The sequence below is a fragment of the Oncorhynchus mykiss genome, unplaced genomic scaffold (genome assembly GCF_013265735.2).
Source record: "Oncorhynchus mykiss isolate Arlee unplaced genomic scaffold, USDA_OmykA_1.1 un_scaffold_326, whole genome shotgun sequence".
Lineage (NCBI taxonomy): Eukaryota > Metazoa > Chordata > Actinopteri > Salmoniformes > Salmonidae > Oncorhynchus > Oncorhynchus mykiss.
The window spans coordinates 52,687-73,692 of NW_023493775.1; the positions used below are offsets into that span (position 1 = coordinate 52,687).

At 40.6% G+C, this 21,006-nt stretch overlaps 21 non-coding genes across 21 annotated transcripts; all 21 read right to left on the reverse strand.

The window, feature by feature from the left end:
* Positions 1–738: 738 nt before the first annotated feature.
* trnav-cac lies at positions 739–811 on the reverse strand. Its single transcript has one exon. It is a non-coding gene; the product is annotated as a tRNA-Val (tRNA).
* Positions 812–940: 129 nt separating this feature from the next.
* On the reverse strand, positions 941–1,013 carry trnav-aac. Its single transcript has one exon. It is a non-coding gene; the product is annotated as a tRNA-Val (tRNA).
* An 898-nt stretch (positions 1,014–1,911) lies between these two features.
* On the reverse strand, positions 1,912–1,984 carry trnav-cac. The gene has a single exon. It is a non-coding gene; the product is annotated as a tRNA-Val (tRNA).
* Positions 1,985–2,113: 129 nt separating this feature from the next.
* On the reverse strand, positions 2,114–2,186 carry trnav-aac. Its single transcript has one exon. It is a non-coding gene; the product is annotated as a tRNA-Val (tRNA).
* Positions 2,187–3,083: 897 nt separating this feature from the next.
* trnav-cac lies at positions 3,084–3,156 on the reverse strand. Its single transcript has one exon. It is a non-coding gene; the product is annotated as a tRNA-Val (tRNA).
* Positions 3,157–4,574: 1,418 nt separating this feature from the next.
* trnav-cac lies at positions 4,575–4,647 on the reverse strand. The gene has a single exon. It is a non-coding gene; the product is annotated as a tRNA-Val (tRNA).
* Positions 4,648–4,776: 129 nt separating this feature from the next.
* Positions 4,777–4,849, reverse strand: trnav-cac. Its single transcript has one exon. It is a non-coding gene; the product is annotated as a tRNA-Val (tRNA).
* A 1,233-nt stretch (positions 4,850–6,082) lies between these two features.
* trnav-cac lies at positions 6,083–6,155 on the reverse strand. Its single transcript has one exon. It is a non-coding gene; the product is annotated as a tRNA-Val (tRNA).
* Positions 6,156–6,284: 129 nt separating this feature from the next.
* On the reverse strand, positions 6,285–6,357 carry trnav-cac. The gene has a single exon. It is a non-coding gene; the product is annotated as a tRNA-Val (tRNA).
* A 1,233-nt stretch (positions 6,358–7,590) lies between these two features.
* On the reverse strand, positions 7,591–7,663 carry trnav-cac. The gene has a single exon. It is a non-coding gene; the product is annotated as a tRNA-Val (tRNA).
* A 129-nt stretch (positions 7,664–7,792) lies between these two features.
* On the reverse strand, positions 7,793–7,865 carry trnav-cac. Its single transcript has one exon. It is a non-coding gene; the product is annotated as a tRNA-Val (tRNA).
* A 1,233-nt stretch (positions 7,866–9,098) lies between these two features.
* On the reverse strand, positions 9,099–9,171 carry trnav-cac. Its single transcript has one exon. It is a non-coding gene; the product is annotated as a tRNA-Val (tRNA).
* Positions 9,172–9,300: 129 nt separating this feature from the next.
* Positions 9,301–9,373, reverse strand: trnav-cac. Its single transcript has one exon. It is a non-coding gene; the product is annotated as a tRNA-Val (tRNA).
* Positions 9,374–11,981: 2,608 nt separating this feature from the next.
* Positions 11,982–12,054, reverse strand: trnav-cac. The gene has a single exon. It is a non-coding gene; the product is annotated as a tRNA-Val (tRNA).
* A 1,435-nt stretch (positions 12,055–13,489) lies between these two features.
* trnav-cac lies at positions 13,490–13,562 on the reverse strand. The gene has a single exon. It is a non-coding gene; the product is annotated as a tRNA-Val (tRNA).
* Positions 13,563–14,997: 1,435 nt separating this feature from the next.
* On the reverse strand, positions 14,998–15,070 carry trnav-cac. Its single transcript has one exon. It is a non-coding gene; the product is annotated as a tRNA-Val (tRNA).
* Positions 15,071–16,303: 1,233 nt separating this feature from the next.
* trnav-cac lies at positions 16,304–16,376 on the reverse strand. Its single transcript has one exon. It is a non-coding gene; the product is annotated as a tRNA-Val (tRNA).
* A 129-nt stretch (positions 16,377–16,505) lies between these two features.
* trnav-cac lies at positions 16,506–16,578 on the reverse strand. The gene has a single exon. It is a non-coding gene; the product is annotated as a tRNA-Val (tRNA).
* Positions 16,579–18,013: 1,435 nt separating this feature from the next.
* On the reverse strand, positions 18,014–18,086 carry trnav-cac. Its single transcript has one exon. It is a non-coding gene; the product is annotated as a tRNA-Val (tRNA).
* A 2,472-nt stretch (positions 18,087–20,558) lies between these two features.
* trnav-cac lies at positions 20,559–20,631 on the reverse strand. Its single transcript has one exon. It is a non-coding gene; the product is annotated as a tRNA-Val (tRNA).
* A 129-nt stretch (positions 20,632–20,760) lies between these two features.
* Positions 20,761–20,833, reverse strand: trnav-cac. Its single transcript has one exon. It is a non-coding gene; the product is annotated as a tRNA-Val (tRNA).
* Between the last annotated feature and the right edge of the window lie 173 nt (positions 20,834–21,006).

Genomic DNA, 21,006 nt, shown 5'->3' on the forward strand with positions numbered 1-21,006 from the left:
GTGGTTCCAAACTTCTTCTATTTAAGAGTGATGGAAGCCACTGTGTTCTTGGGTACCTTCAATGCTGCAGAAATGACCAATCATTTGAATTTACCACAGGTGGACTCCAATCAAGTTGAAGAAACATCTCAAGGATGATCAATGGAAACAGGATGGACCTGAGCTCAATTTCCAGTCTCATAGCAAAGGGTCTGAAAATGTATGTAAATAAGGTATTTTTAAAATATTTTTTTCATTAATAAAAACTATATGCTATCGCTTTGTCATTATGTGGTATTGTGTGTGGATAGATTTTATTTTATTTCATCCATTTTAGTATAAGGCTGTAACGTAACAAAATGTGGAAAAAAGTAAGGGGTCTGAAAACTTTCTGAATGCACTGTACCTATGCAGGCTAGCTTCTTTTCCTTTGCTAGCCAGCCAACTAAATCTATCACACAATCACATCAAGCAGCTGAAATGACAGAAAACGATCTACATTTTTGTTTGTTTTACCTTGGATTATATTGCCATTTCTTTGGATATATCCATTACAATGACCCTGATAAATGAATTTGCCTGGCTCAGAGAAGCTGTCAGTCTGGTCACATTCATACAGATCACATGGTGGAGGTCCCCAAAAAAACGGCAACATTGATCCACAGGTCGGAGAGGTAGACAGCAAGGTTTAGACAAACCTCAACAGTTTCAAACCAAATGCTAGCCTTTTGGCATTGGGAAATATTGAATATTACAAAATGTTTCCGCCCGGATTCGAACCGGGGACCTTTCGCGTGTGAGGCAAACGTGATAACCACTACACTACGGAAACCGAACTTTTGGAAAACTAAGGGTGTGACTGACTTTCGCGTGTGAGGCGAACGTGATAACCAATACACTACTGAAACTAAAGTCTGAATAGCAAATACTGAGAAGTGCGAAGGACCAATTTGTTAAAATGTGTTTCCGTCCGGTCTCGAACCGGGGATCTTTCGCGTGTTAGGCGAACGTGATAACCACTACACTACGGAAACCCAATGAGTGGAGTACTAAGGGTGTGGCTGACTTTGGCTGGGTGGGACATTTATCGCTCTCAGAATCTAATGAAATCAGAAATTACTTAGTCAATTAATTAAACAATAAGGCTTGAGAAGCCGGGAATTATTGTGTGCAGCGGCTCTTGGAAGAGGCTTGGTGGTTCAAAACTTCTTCCATTTAAGAGTGATGGAAGCCACTGTGTTCTTGGGTACCTTCAATGCTGCAGAAATGACCAATCATTTGAATTTACCACAGGTGGACTCCAATCAAGTTGAAGAAACATCTCAAGGATGATCAATGGAAACAGGATGGACCTGAGCTCAATTTCCAGCCTCATAGCAAAGGGTCTGAAAATGTATGTAAATAAGGTATTTTTAAAATATTTTTTTCATTAATAAAAACGATATGTTATCGCTTTGTCATTATGTGGTATTGTGTGTAGATAGATTTTATTTTATTTCATCCATTTTAGTATAAGGCTGTAACGTAACAAAATGTGGAAAAATGTAAGGGGTCTGAAAACTTTCCGAATGCACTGTACCTATGCTGGCTAGCTTCTTTTCCTTTGCTAGCCAGCCAACTAAATCTATCACACAATCACATCAAGCAGCTGAAATGACAGAAAACGATCTACATTTTTGTTTGTTTTACCTTGGATTATATTGCCATTTCTTTGGATATATCCATTACAATGACCCTGATAAATGAATTTGCCTGGCTCAGAGAAGCTGTCAGTCTGGTCACATTCATACAGATCTCATGGTGGAGGTCCCCAAAAAAACGGCAACATTGATCCACAGGTCGGAGAGGTAGACAGCAAGGTTTAGACAAACCTCAACTGTTTCAAACCAAATGCTAGCCTCTGGGCATTGGGAAATATTGACTATTACAAAATGTTTCCGCCCGGTTTCGAACCGGGGACCTTTCGCGTGTGAGGCGAACGTGATAACCACTACACTACGGAAACCGAATGATTGGAAAACTAAGGGTGTCACTGACTTTCGCGTGTGAGGCGAACGTGATAACCAATACACTACTGAAACTAAAGTCTGAATAGCAAATACTGAGAAGTGCGAAGGACCAATTTGTTAAAATGTGTTTCCGCCCGGTCTCGAACCGGGGACCTTTCGCGTGTTAGGCGTACGTGATAACCTCTACACTACGGAAACCCAATGAGTGGAAAACTAAGGGTGTGGCTGACTTTGGCTGGGTGGGACATTTATCGCTCTCAGAACCTAATGATATCAGAAATTACTTAGTCAATTAATTAAACAATAAGGCTTGAGAAGCCGGGAATTATTATGTGCATCGGCTCTTGGAAGAGGCTTGGTGGTTCAAAACTTCTTCCATTTAAGAGTGATGGAAGCCACTGTGTTCTTGGGTACCTTCAATGCTGCAGAAATGACCAATCATTTGAATTTACCACAGGTGGACTCCAATCAAGTTGAAGAAACATGTCAAGGTTGATCAATGGAAACAGGATGGACCTGAGCTCAATTTCCAGCCTCATAGCAAAGGGTCTGAAAACGTATGTAAATAAGGTATTTTTAAAATATTTTTTTCAGTAATAAAAACTATATGTTATCGCTTTGTCATTATGTGGTATTGTGTGTAGATAGATTTTATTTTATTTCATCCATTTTAGTATAAGGCTGTAACGTAACAAAATGTGGAAAAAAGTAAGGGGTCTGAAAACTTTCCGAATGCACTGTACCTATGCAGGCTAGCTTCTTTCCTTTGCTAGCCAGCCAACTAAATCTATCACACAATCACATCAAGCAGCTGAAATGACAGAAAACGATCTACATTTTTGTTTGTTTTACCTTGGATTATATGGCCATTTCTTTGGATATATCCATTACAATGACCCTGATAAATGAATTTGCCTGGCTCAGAGAAGCTGTCAGTCTGGTCACATTCATACAGATCGCATGGTGGAGGTCCCCAAAAAAACGGCAACATTGATCCACAGGTCGGAGAGGTAGACAGCAAGGTTTAGACAAACCTCAACTGTTTCAAACCAAATGCTAACCTCTGGGCATTGGGAAATATTGAATATTACAAAATGTTTCCGCCCGGTTTCAAACCGGGGACCTTTCGCGTGTGAGGCGAACGTGATAACCACTACACTACGGAAACCGAATGATTGGAAAACTAAGGATGTGACTGACTTTCGCGTGTGAGGCGAACGTGATAACGAATACACTACTGAAACTAAAGTCTGAATAGCAAATACTAATTTGTTAAAATGTGTTTCCGCCCGGTCTCGAACTGGGGACCTTACGCGTGTAATGTGAACTTGATAACCACTACACTACGTAAACCCAATGAGTGGAATAGTAAGGGTGTGGCTGACTTTGGCTGGGTGGGACATTTATCGCTCTCAGAACCTAATGAAATCAGAAATTACTTAGTCAATTAATTAAACAATAAGGCTTGAGAAGCCGGGAATTATTGTGTGCAGCGGCTCTTGGAAGAGGCTTGGTGGTTCAAAACTTCTTCCATTTAAGAGTGATGGAAGCCACTGTGTTCTTGGGTACCTTCAATGCTGCAGAAATGACCAATCATTTGAATTTACCACAGGTGGACTCCAATCAAGTTGAAGAAACATCTCAAGGATGATCAATGGAAACAGGATGGACCTGAGCTCAATTTCCAGCCTCATAGCAAAGGGTCTGAAAACTTACGTAAATAAGGTATTTTTAAAATATTTAATGGGTATTATGGCTCTTTCTGTGGAACTCAATTTGGGATATTATGTGAGGTAGACATGAGAAGCCGGGAATTATCGTGTGCAGCCGGAACTTGGAAGAGGCTTGGTGGTTCCAAACTTCTTCTATTTAAGAGTGATGGAAGCCACTGTGTTCTTGGGTACCTTCAATGCTGCAGAAATGACCAATCATTTGAATTTACCACAGGTGGACTCCAATCAAGTTGAAGAAACATCTCAAGGATGATCAATGGAAACAGGATGGACCTGAGCTCAATTTCCAGTCTCATAGCAAAGGGTCTGAAAATGTATGTAAATAAGGTATTTTTAAAATATTTTTTTCATTAATAAAAACTATATGCTATCGCTTTGTCATTATGTGGTATTGTGTGTAGATAGATTTTATTTTATTTCATCCATTTTAGTATAAGGCTGTAACGTAACAAAATGTGGAAAAAAGTAAGGGGTCTGAAAACTTTCCGAATGCACTGTACCTATGCAGGCTAGCTTCTTTTCCTTTGCTAGCCAGCCAACTAAATCTATCACACAATCACATCAAGCAGCTGAAATGACAGAAAACGATCTACATTTTTGTTTGTTTTACCTTGGATTATATTGCCATTTCTTTGGATATATCCATTACAATGACCCTGATAAATGAATTTGCCTGGCTCAGAGAAGCTGTCAGTCTGGTCACATTCATACAGATCGCATGGTGGAGGTCCCCAAAAAAACGGCAACATTGATCCACTGGTCGGAGAGGTAGACAGCAAGGTTTAGACAAACCTCAACTGTTTCAAACCAAATGCTAGCCTCTGGGCATTGGGAAATATTGAATATTACAAAATGTTTCCACCCGGTTTCGAACCAGGGACCTTTCGCATGTGAGGCGAACGTGATAACCACTACACTACGGAAACCGAATGATTGGAAAACTAAGGGTGTGACTGACTTTCGCGTGTGAGGCGAACGTGATAACCAATACACTACTGAAACTAAATTCTGAATAGCAAATACTGAGAAGTGCGAAGGACCAATCTGTTAAAATGTGTTTCCACCCGGTCTCGAACCGGGGACCTTTCGCGTGTGAGGCGAACGTGATAACCACTACACTACGGAAACCGAATGATTGGAAAACTAAGGGTGTGACTGACTTTGGCTGGGTGGGACATTTATCGCTCTCAGGACCTAATGAAATCAGAAATTACTTAGTCAATTAATTAAACAATAAGGCTTGAGAAGCCGGGAATTATTGTGTGCAGCGGCTCTTGGAAGAGGCTTGGTGGTTCAAAACTTCTTCCATTTAAGAGTGATGGAAGCCACTGTGTTCTTGGGTACCTTCAATGCTGCAGAAATGACCAATCATTTGAATTTACCACAGGTGGACTCCAATCAAGTTGAAGAAACATCTCAAGGATGATCAATGGAAACAGGATGGACCTGAGCTCAATTTCCAGCCTCATAGCAAAGGGTCTGAAAACTTACGTAAATAAGGTATTTTTAAAATATTTAATGGGTATTATGGCTCTTTCTGTGGAACTCAATTTTGGATATTATGTGAGGTAGACATGAGAAGCCGGGAATTATCGTGTGCAGCCGGAACTTGGAAGAGGCTTGGTGGTTCCAAACTTCTTCTATTTAAGAGTGATGGAAGCCACTGTGTTCTTGGGTACCTTCAATGCTGCAGAAATGACCAATCATTTGAATTTACCACAGGTGGACTCCAATCAAGTTGAAGAAACATCTCAAGGATGATCAATGGAAACAGGATGGACCTGAGCTCAATTTCCAGTCTCATAGCAAAGGGTCTGAAAATGTATGTAAATAAGGTATTTTTAAAATATTTTTTTCATTAATAAAAACTATATGCTATCGCTTTGTCATTATGTGGTATTGTGTGTAGATAGATTTTATTTTATTTCATCCATTTTAGTATAAGGCTGTAACGTAACAAAATGTGGAAAAAAGTAAGGGGTCTGAAAACTTTCCGAATGCACTGTACCTATGCAGGCTAGCTTCTTTTCCTTTGCTAGCCAGCCAACTAAATCTATCACACAATCACATCAAGCAGCTGAAATGACAGAAAACAATCTACATTTTTGTTTGTTTTACCTTGGATTATATTGCCATTTCTTTGGATATATCCATTACAATGACCCTGATAAATGAATTTGCCTGGCTCAGAGAAGCTGTCAGTCTGGTCACATTCATACAGATCGCATGGTGGAGGTCCCCAAAAAAACGGCAACATTGATCCACTGGTCGGAGAGGTAGACAGCAAGGTTTAGACAAACCTCAACTGTTTCAAACCAAATGCTAGCCTCTGGGCATTGGGAAATATTGAATATTACAAAATGTTTCCACCCGGTTTCGAACCGGGGACCTTTCGCGTGTGAGGCGAACGTGATAACCACTACACTACGGAAACCGAAAGATTGGGAAACTAAGGGTGTGACTGACTTTCGCGTGTGAGGCGAACGTGATAACCAATACACTACTGAAACTAAAGTCTGAATAGCAAATACTGAGAAGTGCGAAGGACCAATCTGTTAAAATGTGTTTCCGCCCGGTCTCGAACCGGGGACCTTTCGCGTGTGAGGCGAACGTGATAACCACTACACTACGGAAACCGAATGATTGGAAAACTAAGGGTGTGACTGACTTTGGCTGGGTGGGACATTTATCGCTCTCAGAACCTAATGAAATCAGAAATTACTTAGTCAATTAATTAAACAATAAGGCTTGAGAAGCCGGGAATTATTGTGTGCAGCGGCTCTTGGAAGAGGCTTGGTGGTTCAAAACTTCTTCCATTTAAGAGTGATGGAAGCCACTGTGTTCTTGGGTACCTTCAATGCTGCAGAAATGACCAATCATTTGAATTTACCACAGGTGGACTCCAATCAAGTTGAAGAAACATCTCAAGGATGATCAATGGAAACAGGATGGACCTGAGCTCAATTTCCAGCCTCATAGCAAAGGGTCTGAAAACTTACGTAAATAAGGTATTTTTAAAATATTTAATGGGTATTATGGCTCTTTCTGTGGAACTCAATTTGGGATATTATGTGAGGTAGACATGAGAAGCCGGGAATTATCGTGTGCAGCCGGAACTTGGAAGAGGCTTGGTGGTTCCAAACTTCTTCTATTTAAGAGTGATGGAAGCCACTGTGTTCTTGGGTACCTTCAATGCTGCAGAAATGACCAATCATTTGAATTTACCACAGGTGGACTCCAATCAAGTTGAAGAAACATCTCAAGGATGATCAATGGAAACAGGATGGACCTGAGCTCAATTTCCAGTCTCATAGCAAAGGGTCTGAAAATGTATGTAAATAAGGTATTTTTAAAATATTTTTTTCATTAATAAAAACTATATGCTATCGCTTTGTCATTATGTGGTATTGTGTGTAGATAGATTTTATTTTATTTCATCCATTTTAGTATAAGGCTGTAACGTAACAAAATGTGGAAAAAAGTAAGGGGTCTGAAAACTTTCCGAATGCACTGTACCTATGCAGGCTAGCTTCTTTTCCTTTGCTAGCCAGCCAACTAAATCTATCACACAATCACATCAAGCAGCTGAAATGACAGAAAACGATCTACATTTTTGTTTGTTTTACCTTGGATTATATTGCCATTTCTTTGGATATATCCATTACAATGACCCTGATAAATGAATTTGCCTGGCTCAGAGAAGCTGTCAGTCTGGTCACATTCATACAGATCGCATGGCGGAGGTCCCCAAAAAAACGGCAACATTGATCCACTGGTCGGAGAGGTAGACAGCAAGGTTTAGACAAACCTCAACTGTTTCAAACCAAATGCTAGCCTCTGGGCATTGGGAAATATTGAATATTACAAAATGTTTCCACCCGGTTTCGAACCAGGGACCTTTCGCATGTGAGGCGAACGTGATAACCACTACACTACGGAAACCGAATGATTGGAAAACTAAGGGTGTGACTGACTTTCGCGTGTGAGGCGAACGTGATAACCAATACACTACTGAAACTAAATTCTGAATAGCAAATACTGAGAAGTGCGAAGGACCAATCTGTTAAAATGTGTTTCCGCCCGGTCTCGAACCGGGGACCTTTCGCGTGTGAGGCGAACGTGATAACCACTACACTACGGAAACCAAATGATTGGAAAACTAAGGGTGTGACTGACTTTGGCTGGGTGGGACATTTATCGCTCTCAGGACCTAATGAAATCAGAAATTACTTAGTCAATTAATTAAACAATAAGGCTTGAGAAGCCGGGAATTATTGTGTGCAGCGGCTCTTGGAAGAGGCTTGGTGGTTCAAAACTTCTTCCATTTAAGAGTGATGGAAGCCACTGTGTTCTTGGGTACCTTCAATGCTGCAGAAATGACCAATCATTTGAATTTACCACAGGTGGACTCCAATCAAGTTGAAGAAACATCTCAAGGATGATCAATGGAAACAGGATGGACCTGAGCTCAATTTCCAGCCTCATAGCAAAGGGTCTGAAAACTTACGTAAATAAGGTATTTTTAAAATATTTAATGGGTATTATGGCTCTTTCTGTGGAACTCAATTTTGGATATTATGTGAGGTAGACATGAGAAGCCGGGAATTATCGTGTGCAGCCGGAACTTGGAAGAGGCTTGGTGGTTCCAAACTTCTTCTATTTAAGAGTGATGGAAGCCACTGTGTTCTTGGGTACCTTCAATGCTGCAGAAATGACCAATCATTTGAATTTACCACAGGTGGACTCCAATCAAGTTGAAGAAACATCTCAAGGATGATCAATGGAAACAGGATGGACCTGAGCTCAATTTCCAGTCTCATAGCAAAGGGTCTGAAAATGTATGTAAATAAGGTATTTTTAAAATATTTTTTTCATTAATAAAAACTATATGCTATCGCTTTGTCATTATGTGGTATTGTGTGTAGATAGATTTTATTTTATTTCATCCATTTTAGTATAAGGCTGTAACGTAACAAAATGTGGAAAAAAGTAAGGGGTCTGAAAACTTTCCGAATGCACTGTACCTATGCAGGCTAGCTTCTTTTCCTTTGCTAGCCAGCCAACTAAATCTATCACACAATCACATCAAGCAGCTGAAATGACAGAAAACAATCTACATTTTTGTTTGTTTTACCTTGGATTATATTGCCATTTCTTTGGATATATCCATTACAATGACCCTGATAAATGAATTTGCCTGGCTCAGAGAAGCTGTCAGTCTGGTCACATTCATACAGATCGCATGGTGGAGGTCCCCAAAAAAACGGCAACATTGATCCACTGGTCGGAGAGGTAGACAGCAAGGTTTAGACAAACCTCAACTGTTTCAAACCAAATGCTAGCCTCTGGGCATTGGGAAATATTGAATATTACAAAATGTTTCCACCCGGTTTCGAACCGGGGACCTTTCGCGTGTGAGGCGAACGTGATAACCACTACACTACGGAAACCGAATGATTGGAAAACTAAGGGTGTGACTGACTTTCGCGTGTGAGGCGAACGTGATAACCAATACACTACTGAAACTAAATTCTGAATAGCAAATACTGAGAAGTGTGAAGGACCAATCTGTTAAAATGCGTTTCCGCCCGGTCTCGAACCGGGGACCTTTCGCGTGTGAGGCGAACGTGATAACCACTACACTACGGAAACCCAATGAGTGGAATACTAAGGGTGTGGCTGACTTTGGCTGGGTGGGACATTGATCGCTCTCAGAACCTATTGAAATCAGAAATTACTTAGTCAATTAATTAAACAATAAGGCTTGAGAAGCCGGGAATTATTGTGTGCAGCGGCTCTTGGAAGAGGCTTGGTGGTTCAAAACTTCTTCCATTTAAGAGTGATGGAAGCCACTGTGTTCTTGGGTACCTTCAATGCTGCAGAAATGACCAATCATTTGAATTTACCACAGGTGGACTCCAATCAAGTTGAAGAAACATCTCAAGGATGATCAATGGAAACAGGATGGACCTGAGCTCAATTTCCAGCCTCATAGCAAAGGGTCTGAAAACGTATGTAAATAAGGTATTTTTAAAATATTTAATGGGTATTATGGCTCTTTCTGTGGAACTCAATTTGGGATATTATGTGAGGTAGACATGAGAAGCCGGGAATTATCGTGTGCAGCCGGAACTTGGAAGAGGCTTGGTGCTTCCAAACTTCTTCTATTTAAGAGTGATGGAAGCCACTGTGTTCTTGGGTACCTTCAATGCTGCAGAAATGACCAATCATTTGAATTTACCACAGGTGGACTCCAATCAAGTTGAAGAAACATCTCAAGGATGATCAATGGAAACAGGATGGACCTGAGCTCAATTTCCAGTCTCATAGCAAAGGGTCTGAAAATGTATGTAAATAAGGTATTTTTAAAATATTTTTTTCATTAATAAAAACTATATGCTATCGCTTTGTCATTATGTGGTATTGTGTGTAGATAGATTTTATTTTATTTCATCCATTTTAGTATAAGGCTGTAACGTAACAAAATGTGGAAAAAAGTAAGGGGTCTGAAAACTTTCCGAATGCACTGTACCTATGCAGGCTAGCTTCTTTTCCTTTGCTAGCCAGCCAACTAAATCTATCACACAATCACATCAAGCAGCTGAAATGACAGAAAACGATCTACATTTTTGTTTGTTTTACCTTGGATTATATTGCCATTTCTTTGGATATATCCATTACAATGACCCTGATAAATGAATTTGCCTGGCTCAGAGAAGCTGTCAGTCTGGTCACATTCATACAGATCGCATGGTGGAGGTCCCCAAAAAAACGGCAACATTGATCCACTGGTCGGAGAGGTAGACAGCAAGGTTTAGACAAACCTCAACTGTTTCAAACCAAATGCTAGCCTCTGGGCATTGGGAAATATTGAATATTACAAAATGTTTCCACCCGGTTTCGAACCGGGGACCTTTCGCGTGTGAGGGAAACGTGATAACCACTACACTACGGAAACCGAATGATTGGAAAACTAAGGGTGTGACTGACTTTCGCGTGTGAGGCGAACGTGATAACCAATACACTACTGAAACTAAAGTCTGAATAGCAAATACTGAGAAGTGCGAAGGACCAATCTGTTAAGATGTGTTTCCGCCCGGTCTCGAACCGGGGACCTTTCGCGTGTGAGGCGAACGTGATAACCACTACAATACGGAAACCGAATGATTGGAAAACTAAGGGTGTGACTGACTTTGGCTGGGTGGGACATTTATCGCTCTCAGAACCTAATGAAATCAGAAATTACTTAGTCAATTAATTAAACAATAAGGCTTGAGAAGCCGGGAATTATTGTGTGCAGCGGCTCTTGGAAGAGGCTTGGTGGTTCAAAACTTCTTCCATTTAAGAGTGATGGAAGCCACTGTGTTCTTGGGTACCTTCAATGCTGCAGAAATGACCAATCATTTGAATTTACCACAGGTGGACTCCAATCAAGTTGAAGAAACATCTCAAGGATGATCAATGGAAACAGGATGGACCTGAGCTCAATTTCCAGTCTCATAGCAAAGGGTCTGAAAATGTACGTAAATAAGGTATTTTTAAAATATTTTTTTCATTAATAAAAACTATATGCTATCGCTTTGTCATTATGTGGTATTGTGTGTAGATAGATTTTATTTTATTTCATCCTTTTTAGTATAAGGCTGTAACGTAACAAAATGTGGAAAAAAGTAAGGGGTCTGAAAACTTTCCGAATGCACTGTACCTATGCAGGCTAGCTTCTTTTCCTTTGCTAGCCAGCCAACTAAATCTATCACACAATCACATCAAGCAGCTGAAATGACAGAAAACGATCTACATTTTTGTTTGTTTTACCTTGGATTATATTGCCATTTCTTTGGATATATCCATTACAATGACCCTGATAAATGAATTTGCCTGGCTCAGAGAAGCTGTCAGTCTGGTCACATTCATACAGATCGCATGGTGGAGGTCCCCAAAAAAACGGCAACATTGATCCACTGGTCGGAGAGGTAGACAGCAAGGTTTAGACAAACCTCAACTGTTTCAAACCAAATGCTAGCCTCTGGGCATTGGGAAATATTGAATATTACAAAATGTTTTCACCCGGTTTCGAACCGGGGACCTTTCACATGTGAGGCAAACGTGATAACCACTACACTACGGAAACCGAATGATTGGAAAACTAAGGGTGTGACTGACTTTCGCGAGTGAGGCGAACGTGATAACCAATACACTACTGAAACTAAATTCTGAATAGCAAATACTGAGAAGTGCGAAGGACCAATCTGTTAAAATGTGTTTCCGCCCGGTCTCGAACCGGGGACCTTTCGCGTGTGAGGCGAACATGATAACCACTACACTACGGAAACCCAATGAGTGGAATACTAAGGGTGTGGCTGACTTTGGCTGGGTGGGACATTTATCGCTCTCAGAACCTATTGAAATCAGAAATTACTTAGTCAATTAATTAAACAATAAGGCTTGAGAAGCCGGGAATTATTGTGTGCAGCGGCTCTTGGAAGAGGCTTGGTGGTTCAAAACTTCTTCCATTTAAGAGTGATGGAAGCCACTGTGTTCTTGGGTACCTTCAATGCTGCAGAAATGACCAATCATTTGAATTTACCACAGGTGGACTCCAATCAAGTTGAAGAAACATCTCAAGGATGATCAATGGAAACAGGATGGACCTGAGCTCAATTTCCAGCCTCATAGCAAAGGGTCTGAAAACGTATGTAAATAAGGTATTTTTAAAATATTTAATGGGTATTATGGCTCTTTCTGTGGAACTCAATTTGGGATATTATGTGAGGTAGACATGAGAAGCCGGGAATTATCGTGTGCAGCCGGAACTTGGAAGAGGCTTGGTGGTTCCAAACTTCTTCTATTTAAGAGTGATGGAAGCCACTGTGTTCTTGGGTACCTTCAATGCTGCAGAAATGACCAATCATTTGAATTTACCACAGGTGGACTCCAATCAAGTTGAAGAAACATCTCAAGGATGATCAATGGAAACAGGATGGACCTGAGCTCAATTTCCAGTCTCATAGCAAAGGGTCTGAAAATGTATGTAAATAAGGTATTTTTAAAATATTTTTTTCATTAATAAAAACTATATGCTATCGCTTTGTCATTATGTGGTATTGTGTGTAGATAGATTTTATTTTATTTCATCCATTTTAGTATAAGGCTGTAACGTAACAAAATGTGGAAAAAAGTAAGGGGTCTGAAAACTTTCCGAATGCACTGTACCTATGCAGGCTAGCTTCTTTTCCTTTGCTAGCCAGCCAACTAAATCTATCACACAATCACATCAAGCAGCTGAAATGACAGAAAACTATCTACATTTTTGTTTGTTTTACCTTGGATTATATTGCCATTTCTTTGGATATATCCATTACAATGACCCTGATAAATGAATTTGCCTGGCTCAGAGAAGCTGTCAGTCTGGTCACATTCATACAGATCGCATGGTGGAGGTCCCCAAAAAAACGGCAACATTGATCCACTGGTCGGAGAGGTAGACAGCAAGGTTTAGACAAACCTCAACTGTTTCAAACCAAATGCTAGCCTCTGGGCATTGGGAAATATTGAATATTACAAAATGTTTCCACCCGGTTTCGAACCGGGGACCTTTCGCGTGTGAGGGAAACGTGATAACCACTACACTACGGAAACCGAATGATTGGAAAACTAAGGGTGTGACTGACTTTCGCGTGTGAGGCGAACGTGATAACCAATACACTACTGAAACTAAATTCTGAATAGCAAATACTGAGAAGTGCGAAGGACCAATCTGTTAAAATGTGTTTCCGCCCGGTCTCGAACCGGGGACCTTTCGCGTGTGAGGCGAACGTGATAACCACTACACTACGGAAACCCAATGAGTGGAATACTAAGGGTGTGGCTGACTTTGTCTGGGTGGGACATTGATCGCTCTCAGAACCTATTGAAATCAGAAATTACTTAGTCAATTAATTAAACAATAAGGCTTGAGAAGCCGGGAATTATTGTGTGCAGCGGCTCTTGGAAGAGGCTTGGTGGTTCAAAACTTCTTCCATTTAAGAGTGATGGAAGCCACTGTGTTCTTGGGTACCTTCAATGCTGCAGAAATGACCAATCATTTGAATTTACCACAGGTGGACTCCAATCAAGTTGAAGAAACATCTCAAGGATGATCAATGGAAACAGGATGGACCTGAGCTCAATTTCCAGCCTCATAGCAAAGGGTCTGAAAACGTATGTAAATAAGGTATTTTTAAAATATTTAATGGGTATTATGGCTCTTTCTGTGGAACTCAATTTGGGATATTATGTGAGGTAGACATGAGAAGCCGGGAATTATCGTGTGCAGCCGGAACTTGGAAGAGGCTTGGTGCTTCCAAACTTCTTCTATTTAAGAGTGATGGAAGCCACTGTGTTCTTGGGTACCTTCAATGCTGCAGAAATGACCAATCATTTGAATTTACCACAGGTGGACTCCAATCAAGTTGAAGAAACATCTCAAGGATGATCAATGGAAACAGGATGGACCTGAGCTCAATTTCCAGTCTCATAGCAAAGGGTCTGAAAATGTATGTAAATAAGGTATTTTTAAAATATTTTTTTCATTAATAAAAACTATATGCTATCGCTTTGTCATTATGTGTTATTGTGTGTAGATAGATTTTATTTTATTTCATCCATTTTAGTATAAGGCTGTAACGTAACAAAATGTGGAAAAAAGTAAGGGGTCTGAAAACTTTCCGAATGCACTGTACCTATGCAGGCTAGCTTCTTTTCCTTTGCTAGCCAGCCAACTAAATCTATCACACAATCACATCAAGCAGCTGAAATGACAGAAAACTATCTACATTTTTGTTTGTTTTACCTTGGATTATATTGCCATTTCTTTGGATATATCCATTACAATGACCCTGATAAATGAATTTGCCTGGCTCAGAGAAGCTGTCAGTCTGGTCACATTCATACAGATTGCATGGTGGAGGTCCCCAAAAAAACGGCAACATTGATCCACTGGTCGGAGAGGTAGACAGCAAGGTTTAGACAAACCTCAACTGTTTCAAACCAAATGCTAGCCTCTGGGCATTGGGAAATATTGAATATTACAAAATGTTTCCACCCAGTTTTGAACCGGGGACCTTTCGCGTGTGAGGCGAACGTGATAACCACTACACTACGGAAACCGAATGATTGGGAAACTAAGGGTGTGACTGACTTTCGCGTGTGAGGCGAACGTGATAACCAATACACTACTGAAACTAAAGTCTGAATAGCAAATACTGAGAAGTGCGAAGGACCAATCTGTTAAAATGTGTTTCCGCCCGGTCTCGAACCGGGGACCTTTCGCGTGTGAGGCGAACGTGATAACCACTACACTACGGAAACCGAATGATTGGAAAACTAAGGGTGTGGCTGACTTTGGCTGGGTGGGACATTTATCGCTCTCAGAACCTAATGAAATCAGAAATTACTTAGTCAATTAATTAAACAATAAGGCTTGAGAAGCCGGGAATTATTGTGTGCAGCGGCTCTTGGAAGAGGCTTGGTGGTTCAAAACTTCTTCCATTTAAGAGTGATGGAAGCCACTGTGTTCTTGGGTACCTTCAATGCTGCAGAAATGACCAATCATTTGAATTTACCACAGGTGGACTCCAATCAAGTTGAAGAAACATCTCAAGGATGATCAATGGAAACAGGATGGACCTGAGCTCAATTTCCAGCCTCATAGCAAAGGGTCTGAAAACTTACGTAAATAAGGTATTTTTAAAATATTTAATGGGTATTATGGCTCTTTCTGTGGAACTCAATTTGGGATATTATGTGAGGTAGACATGAGAAGCCGGGAATTATCGTGTGCAGCCGGAACTTGGAAGAGGCTTGGTGGTTCCAAACTTCTTCTATTTAAGAGTGATGGAAGCCACTGTGTTCTTGGGTACCTTCAATGCTGCAGAAATGACCAATCATTTGAATTTACCACAGGTGGACTCCAATCAAGTTGAAGAAACATCTCAAGGATGATCAATGGAAACAGGATGGACCTGAGCTCAATTTCCAGTCTCATAGCAAAGGGTCTGAAAATGTATGTAAATAAGGTATTTTTAAAATATTTTTTTCATTAATAAAAACTATATGCTATCGCTTTGTCATTATGTGGTATTGTGTGTAGATAGATTTTATTTTATTTCATCCATTTTAGTATAAGGCTGTAACGTAACAAAATGTGGAAAAAAGTAAGGGGTCTGAAAACTTTCCGAATGCACTGTACCTATGCAGGCTAGCTTCTTTTCCTTTGCTAGCCAGCCAACTAAATCTATCACACAATCACATCAAGCAGCTGAAATGACAGAAAACTATCTACATTTTTGTTTGTTTTACCTTGGATTATATTGCCATTTCTTTGGATATATCCATTACAATGACCCTGATAAATGAATTTGCCTGGCTCAGAGAAGCTGTCAGTCTGGTCACATTCATACAGATCGCATGGTGGAGGTCCCCAAAAAAACGGCAACATTGATCCACTGGTCGGAGAGGTAGACAGCAAGGTTTAGACAAACCTCAACTGTTTCAAACCAAATGCTAGCCTCTGGGCATTGGGAAATATTGAATATTACAAAATGTTTCCACCCGGTTTCGAACCGGGGACCTTTCGCGTGTGAGGCGAACGTGATAACCACTACACTACGGAAACCGAATGATTGGGAAACTATGGGTGTGACTGACTTTCGCGTGTGAGGCGAACGTGATAACCAATACACTACTGAAACTAAAGTCTGAATAGCAAATACTGAGAAGTGCGAAGGACCAATCTGTTAAAATGTGTTTCCGCCCGGTCTCGAACCGGGGACCTTTCGCGTGTGAGGCGAACGTGATAACCACTACACTACGGAAACCGAATGATTGGAAAACTAAGGGTGTGGCTGACTTTGGCTGGGTGGGACATTTATCGCTCTCAGAACCTAATGAAATCAGAAATTACTTAGTCAATTAATTAAACAATAAGGCTTGAGAAGCCGGGAATTATTGTGTGCAGCGGCTCTTGGAAGAGGCTTGGTGGTTCAAAACTTCTTCCATTTAAGAGTGATGGAAGCCACTGTGTTCTTGGGTACCTTCAATGCTGCAGAAATGACCAATCATTTGAATTTACCACAGGTGGACTCCAATCAAGTTGAAGAAACATCTCAAGGATGATCAATGGAAACAGGATGGACCTGAGCTCAATTTCCAGTCTCATAGCAAAGGGTCTGAAAACTTACGTAAATAAGGTATTTTTAAAATATTTAATGGGTATTATGGCTCTTTCTGTGGAACTCAATTTGGGATATTATGTGAGGTAGACATGAGAAGCCGGGAATTATCGTGTGCAGCCGGAACTTGGAAGAGGCTTGGTGGTTCCAAACTTCTTCTATTTAAGAGTGATGGAAGCCACTGTGTTCTTGGGTACCTTCAATGCTGCAGAAATGACCAATCATTTGAATTTACCACAGGTGGACTCCAATCAAGTTGAAGAAACATCTCAAGGATGATCAATGGAAACAGGATGGACCTGAGCTCAATTTCCAGTCTCATAGCAAAGGGTCTGAAAATGTATGTAAATAAGGTATTTTTAAAATATTTTTTTCATTAATAAAAACTATATGCTATCGCTTTGTCATTATGTGGTATTGTGTGTAGATAGATTTTATTTTATTTCATCCATTTTAGTATAAGGCTGTAACGTAACAAAATGTGGAAAAAAGTAAGGGGTCTGAAAACTTTCCGAATGCACTGTACCTATGCAGGCTAGCTTCTTTTCCTTTGCTAGCCAGCCAACTAAATCTATCACACAATCACATCAAGCAGCTGAAATAACAGAAAACAATCTACATTTTTGTTTGTTTTACCTTGGATTATATTGCCATTTCTTTGGATATATCCATTACAATGACCCTGATAAATGAATTTGCCTGGCTCAGAGAAGCTGTCAGTCTGGTCACATTCATACAGATCGCATGGTGGAGGTCCCCAAAAAAACGGCAACATTGATCCACTGGTCGGAGAGGTAGACAGCAAGGTTTAGACAAACCTCAACTGTTTCAAACCAAATGCTAGCCTCTGGGCATTGGGAAATATTGAATATTACAAAATGTTTCCACCCGGTTTCGAACCGGGGACCTTTCACGTGTGAGGCGAGCGTGATAACCACTACACTACGGAAACCGAATGATTGGAAAACTAAGGGTGTGACTGACTTTCGCGTGTGAGGCGAACGTGATAACCAATACACTACTGAAACTAAAGTCTGAATAGCAAATACTGAGAAGTGCGAAGGACCAATCTGTTAAAATGTGTTTCCGCCCGGTCTCGAACCGGGGACCTTTCGCGTGTGAGGCGAACGTGATAACCACTACACTACGGAAACCGAATGATTGGAAAACTAAGGGTGTGACTGACTTTGGCTGGGTGGGACATTTATCGCTCTCAGAACCTAATGAAATCAGAAATTACTTAGTCAATTAATTAAACAATAAGGCTTGAGAAGCCGGGAATTATTGTGTGCAGCGGCTCTTGGAAGAGGCTTGGTGGTTCAAAACTTCTTCCATTTAAGAGTGATGGAAGCCACTGTGTTCTTGGGTACCTTCAATGCTGCAGAAATGACCAATCATTTGAATTTACCACAGGTGGACTCCAATCAAGTTGAAGAAACATCTCAAGGATGATCAATGGAAACAGGATGGACCTGAGCTCAATTTCCAGCCTCATAGCAAAGGGTCTGAAAACTTACGTAAATAAGGTATTTTTAAAATATTTAATGGGTATTATGGCTCTTTCTGTGGAACTCAATTTGGGATATTATGTGAGGTAGACATGAGAAGCCGGGAATTATCGTGTGCAGCCGGAACTTGGAAGAGGCTTGGTGGTTCCAAACTTCTTCTATTTAAGAGTGATGGAAGCCACTGTGTTCTTGGGTACCTTCAATGCTGCAGAAATGACCAATCATTTGAATTTACCACAGGTGGACTCCAATCAAGTTGAAGAAACATCTCAAGGATGATCAATGGAAACAGGATGGACCTGAGCTCAATTTCCAGTCTCATAGCAAAGGGCCTGAAAATGTATGTAAATAAGGTATTTTTAAAATATTTTTTTCATTAATAAAAACTATATGCTATCGCTTTGTCATTATGTGGTATTGTGTGTAGATAGATTTTATTTTATTTCATCCATTTTAGTATAAGGCTGTAACGTAACAAAATGTGGAAAAAAGTAAGGGGTCTGAAAACTTTCCGAATGCACTGTACCTATGCAGGCTAGCTTCTTTTCCTTTGCTAGCCAGCCAACTAAATCTATCACACAATCACATCAAGCAGCTGAAATGACAGAAAACGATCTACATTTTTGTTTGTTTTACCTTGGATTATATTGCCATTTCTTTGGATATATCCATTACAATGACCCTGATAAATGAATTTGCCTGGCTCAGAGAAGCTGTCAGTCTGGTCACATTCATACAGATCGCATGGTGGAGGTCCCCAAAAAAACGGCAACATTGATCCACTGGTCGGAGAGGTAGACAGCAAGGTTTAGACAAACCTCAACTGTTTCAAACCAAATGCTAGCCTCTGGGCATTGGGAAATATTGAATATTACAAAATGTTTCCACCCGGTTTCGAACCGGGGACCTTTCGCGTGTGAGGCGAACGTGACAACCACTACACTACAGAAACCGAATGATTGGTAAACTAAGGGTGTGACTGACTTTCGCGTGTGAGGCGAACGTGATAACCAATACACTACTGAAACTAAAGTCTGAATAGCAAATACTGAGAAGTGCGAAGGACCAATCTGTTAAAATGTGTTTCCGCCCGGTCTCGAACCGGGGACCTTTCGCGTGTTAGCCGAACGTGATAACCAGTACACTACGGAAACCCAATGAGTAGAATACTACGGGTGTGGCTGACTTTGGCTGGGTGGGACATTTATCCCTCTCAGAACCTAATGAAATCAGAAATTACTTAGTCAATTAATTAAACAATACGGCTTGAGAAGGGTGGGTATTATGGCTCTTTCTGTGGAACTCAATTTGGGATATTATGTGAGGTAGACATGAGAAGCCGGGAATTATCGTGTGCAGCCGGAACTTGGAAGAGGCTTGGTGGTTCCAAACTTCTTCTATTTAAGAGTGATGGAAGCCACTGTGTTCTTGGGTACCTTCAATGCTGCAGAAATGACCAATCATTTGAATTTACCACAGGTGGACTCCAATCAAGTTGAAGAAACATCTCAAGGATGATCAATGGAAACAGGATGGACCTGAGCTCAATTTCCAGTCTCATAGCAAAGGGTCTGAAAATGTATGTAAATAAGGTATTTTTAAAATATTTTTTTCATTAATAAAAACTATATGCTATCGCTTTGTCATTATGTGGTATTGTGTGTAGATAGATTTTATTTTATTTCATCCATTTTAGTATAAGGCTGTAACGTAACAAAATGTGGAAAAAAGTAAGGGGTCTGAAAACTTTCCGAATGCACTGTACCTATGCAGGCTAGCTTCTTTTCCTTTGCTAGCCAGCCAACTAAATCTATCACACAATCACATCAAGCAGCTGAAATGACAGAAAACAATCTACATTTTTGTTTGTTTTACCTTGGATTATATTGCCATTTCTTTGGATATATCCATTACAATGACCCTGATAAATGAATTTGCCTGGCTCAGAGAAGCTGTCAGTCTGGTCACATTCATACAGATCGCATGGTGGAGGTCCCCAAAAAAACGGCAACATTGATCCACTGGTCGGAGAGGTAGACAGCAAGGTTTAGACAAACCTCAACTGTTTCAAACCAAATGCTAGCCTCTGGGCATTGGGAAATATTGAATATTACAAAATGTTTCCACCCGGTTTCGAACCGGGGACCTTTCGCGTGTGAGGCGAACGTGATAACCACTACACTACGGAAACCGAATGATTGGGAAACTAAGGGTGTGACTGACTTTCGCGTGTGAGGCGAACGTGATAACCAATACACTACTGAAACTAAAGTCTGAATAGCAAATACTGAGAAGTGCGAAGGACCAATCTGTTAAAATGTGTTTCCGCCCGGTCTCGAACCGGGGACCTTTCGCGTGTGAGGCGAACGTGATAACCACTACACTACGGAAACCGAATGATTGGAGAACTAAGGGTGTGGCTGACTTTGGCTGGGTGGGACATTTATCGCTCTCAGAACCTAATGAAATCAGAAATTACTTAGTCAATTAATTAAACAATAAGGCTTGAGAAGCCGGGAATTATTGTGTGCAGCGGCTCTTGGAAGAGGCTTGGTGGTTCAAAACT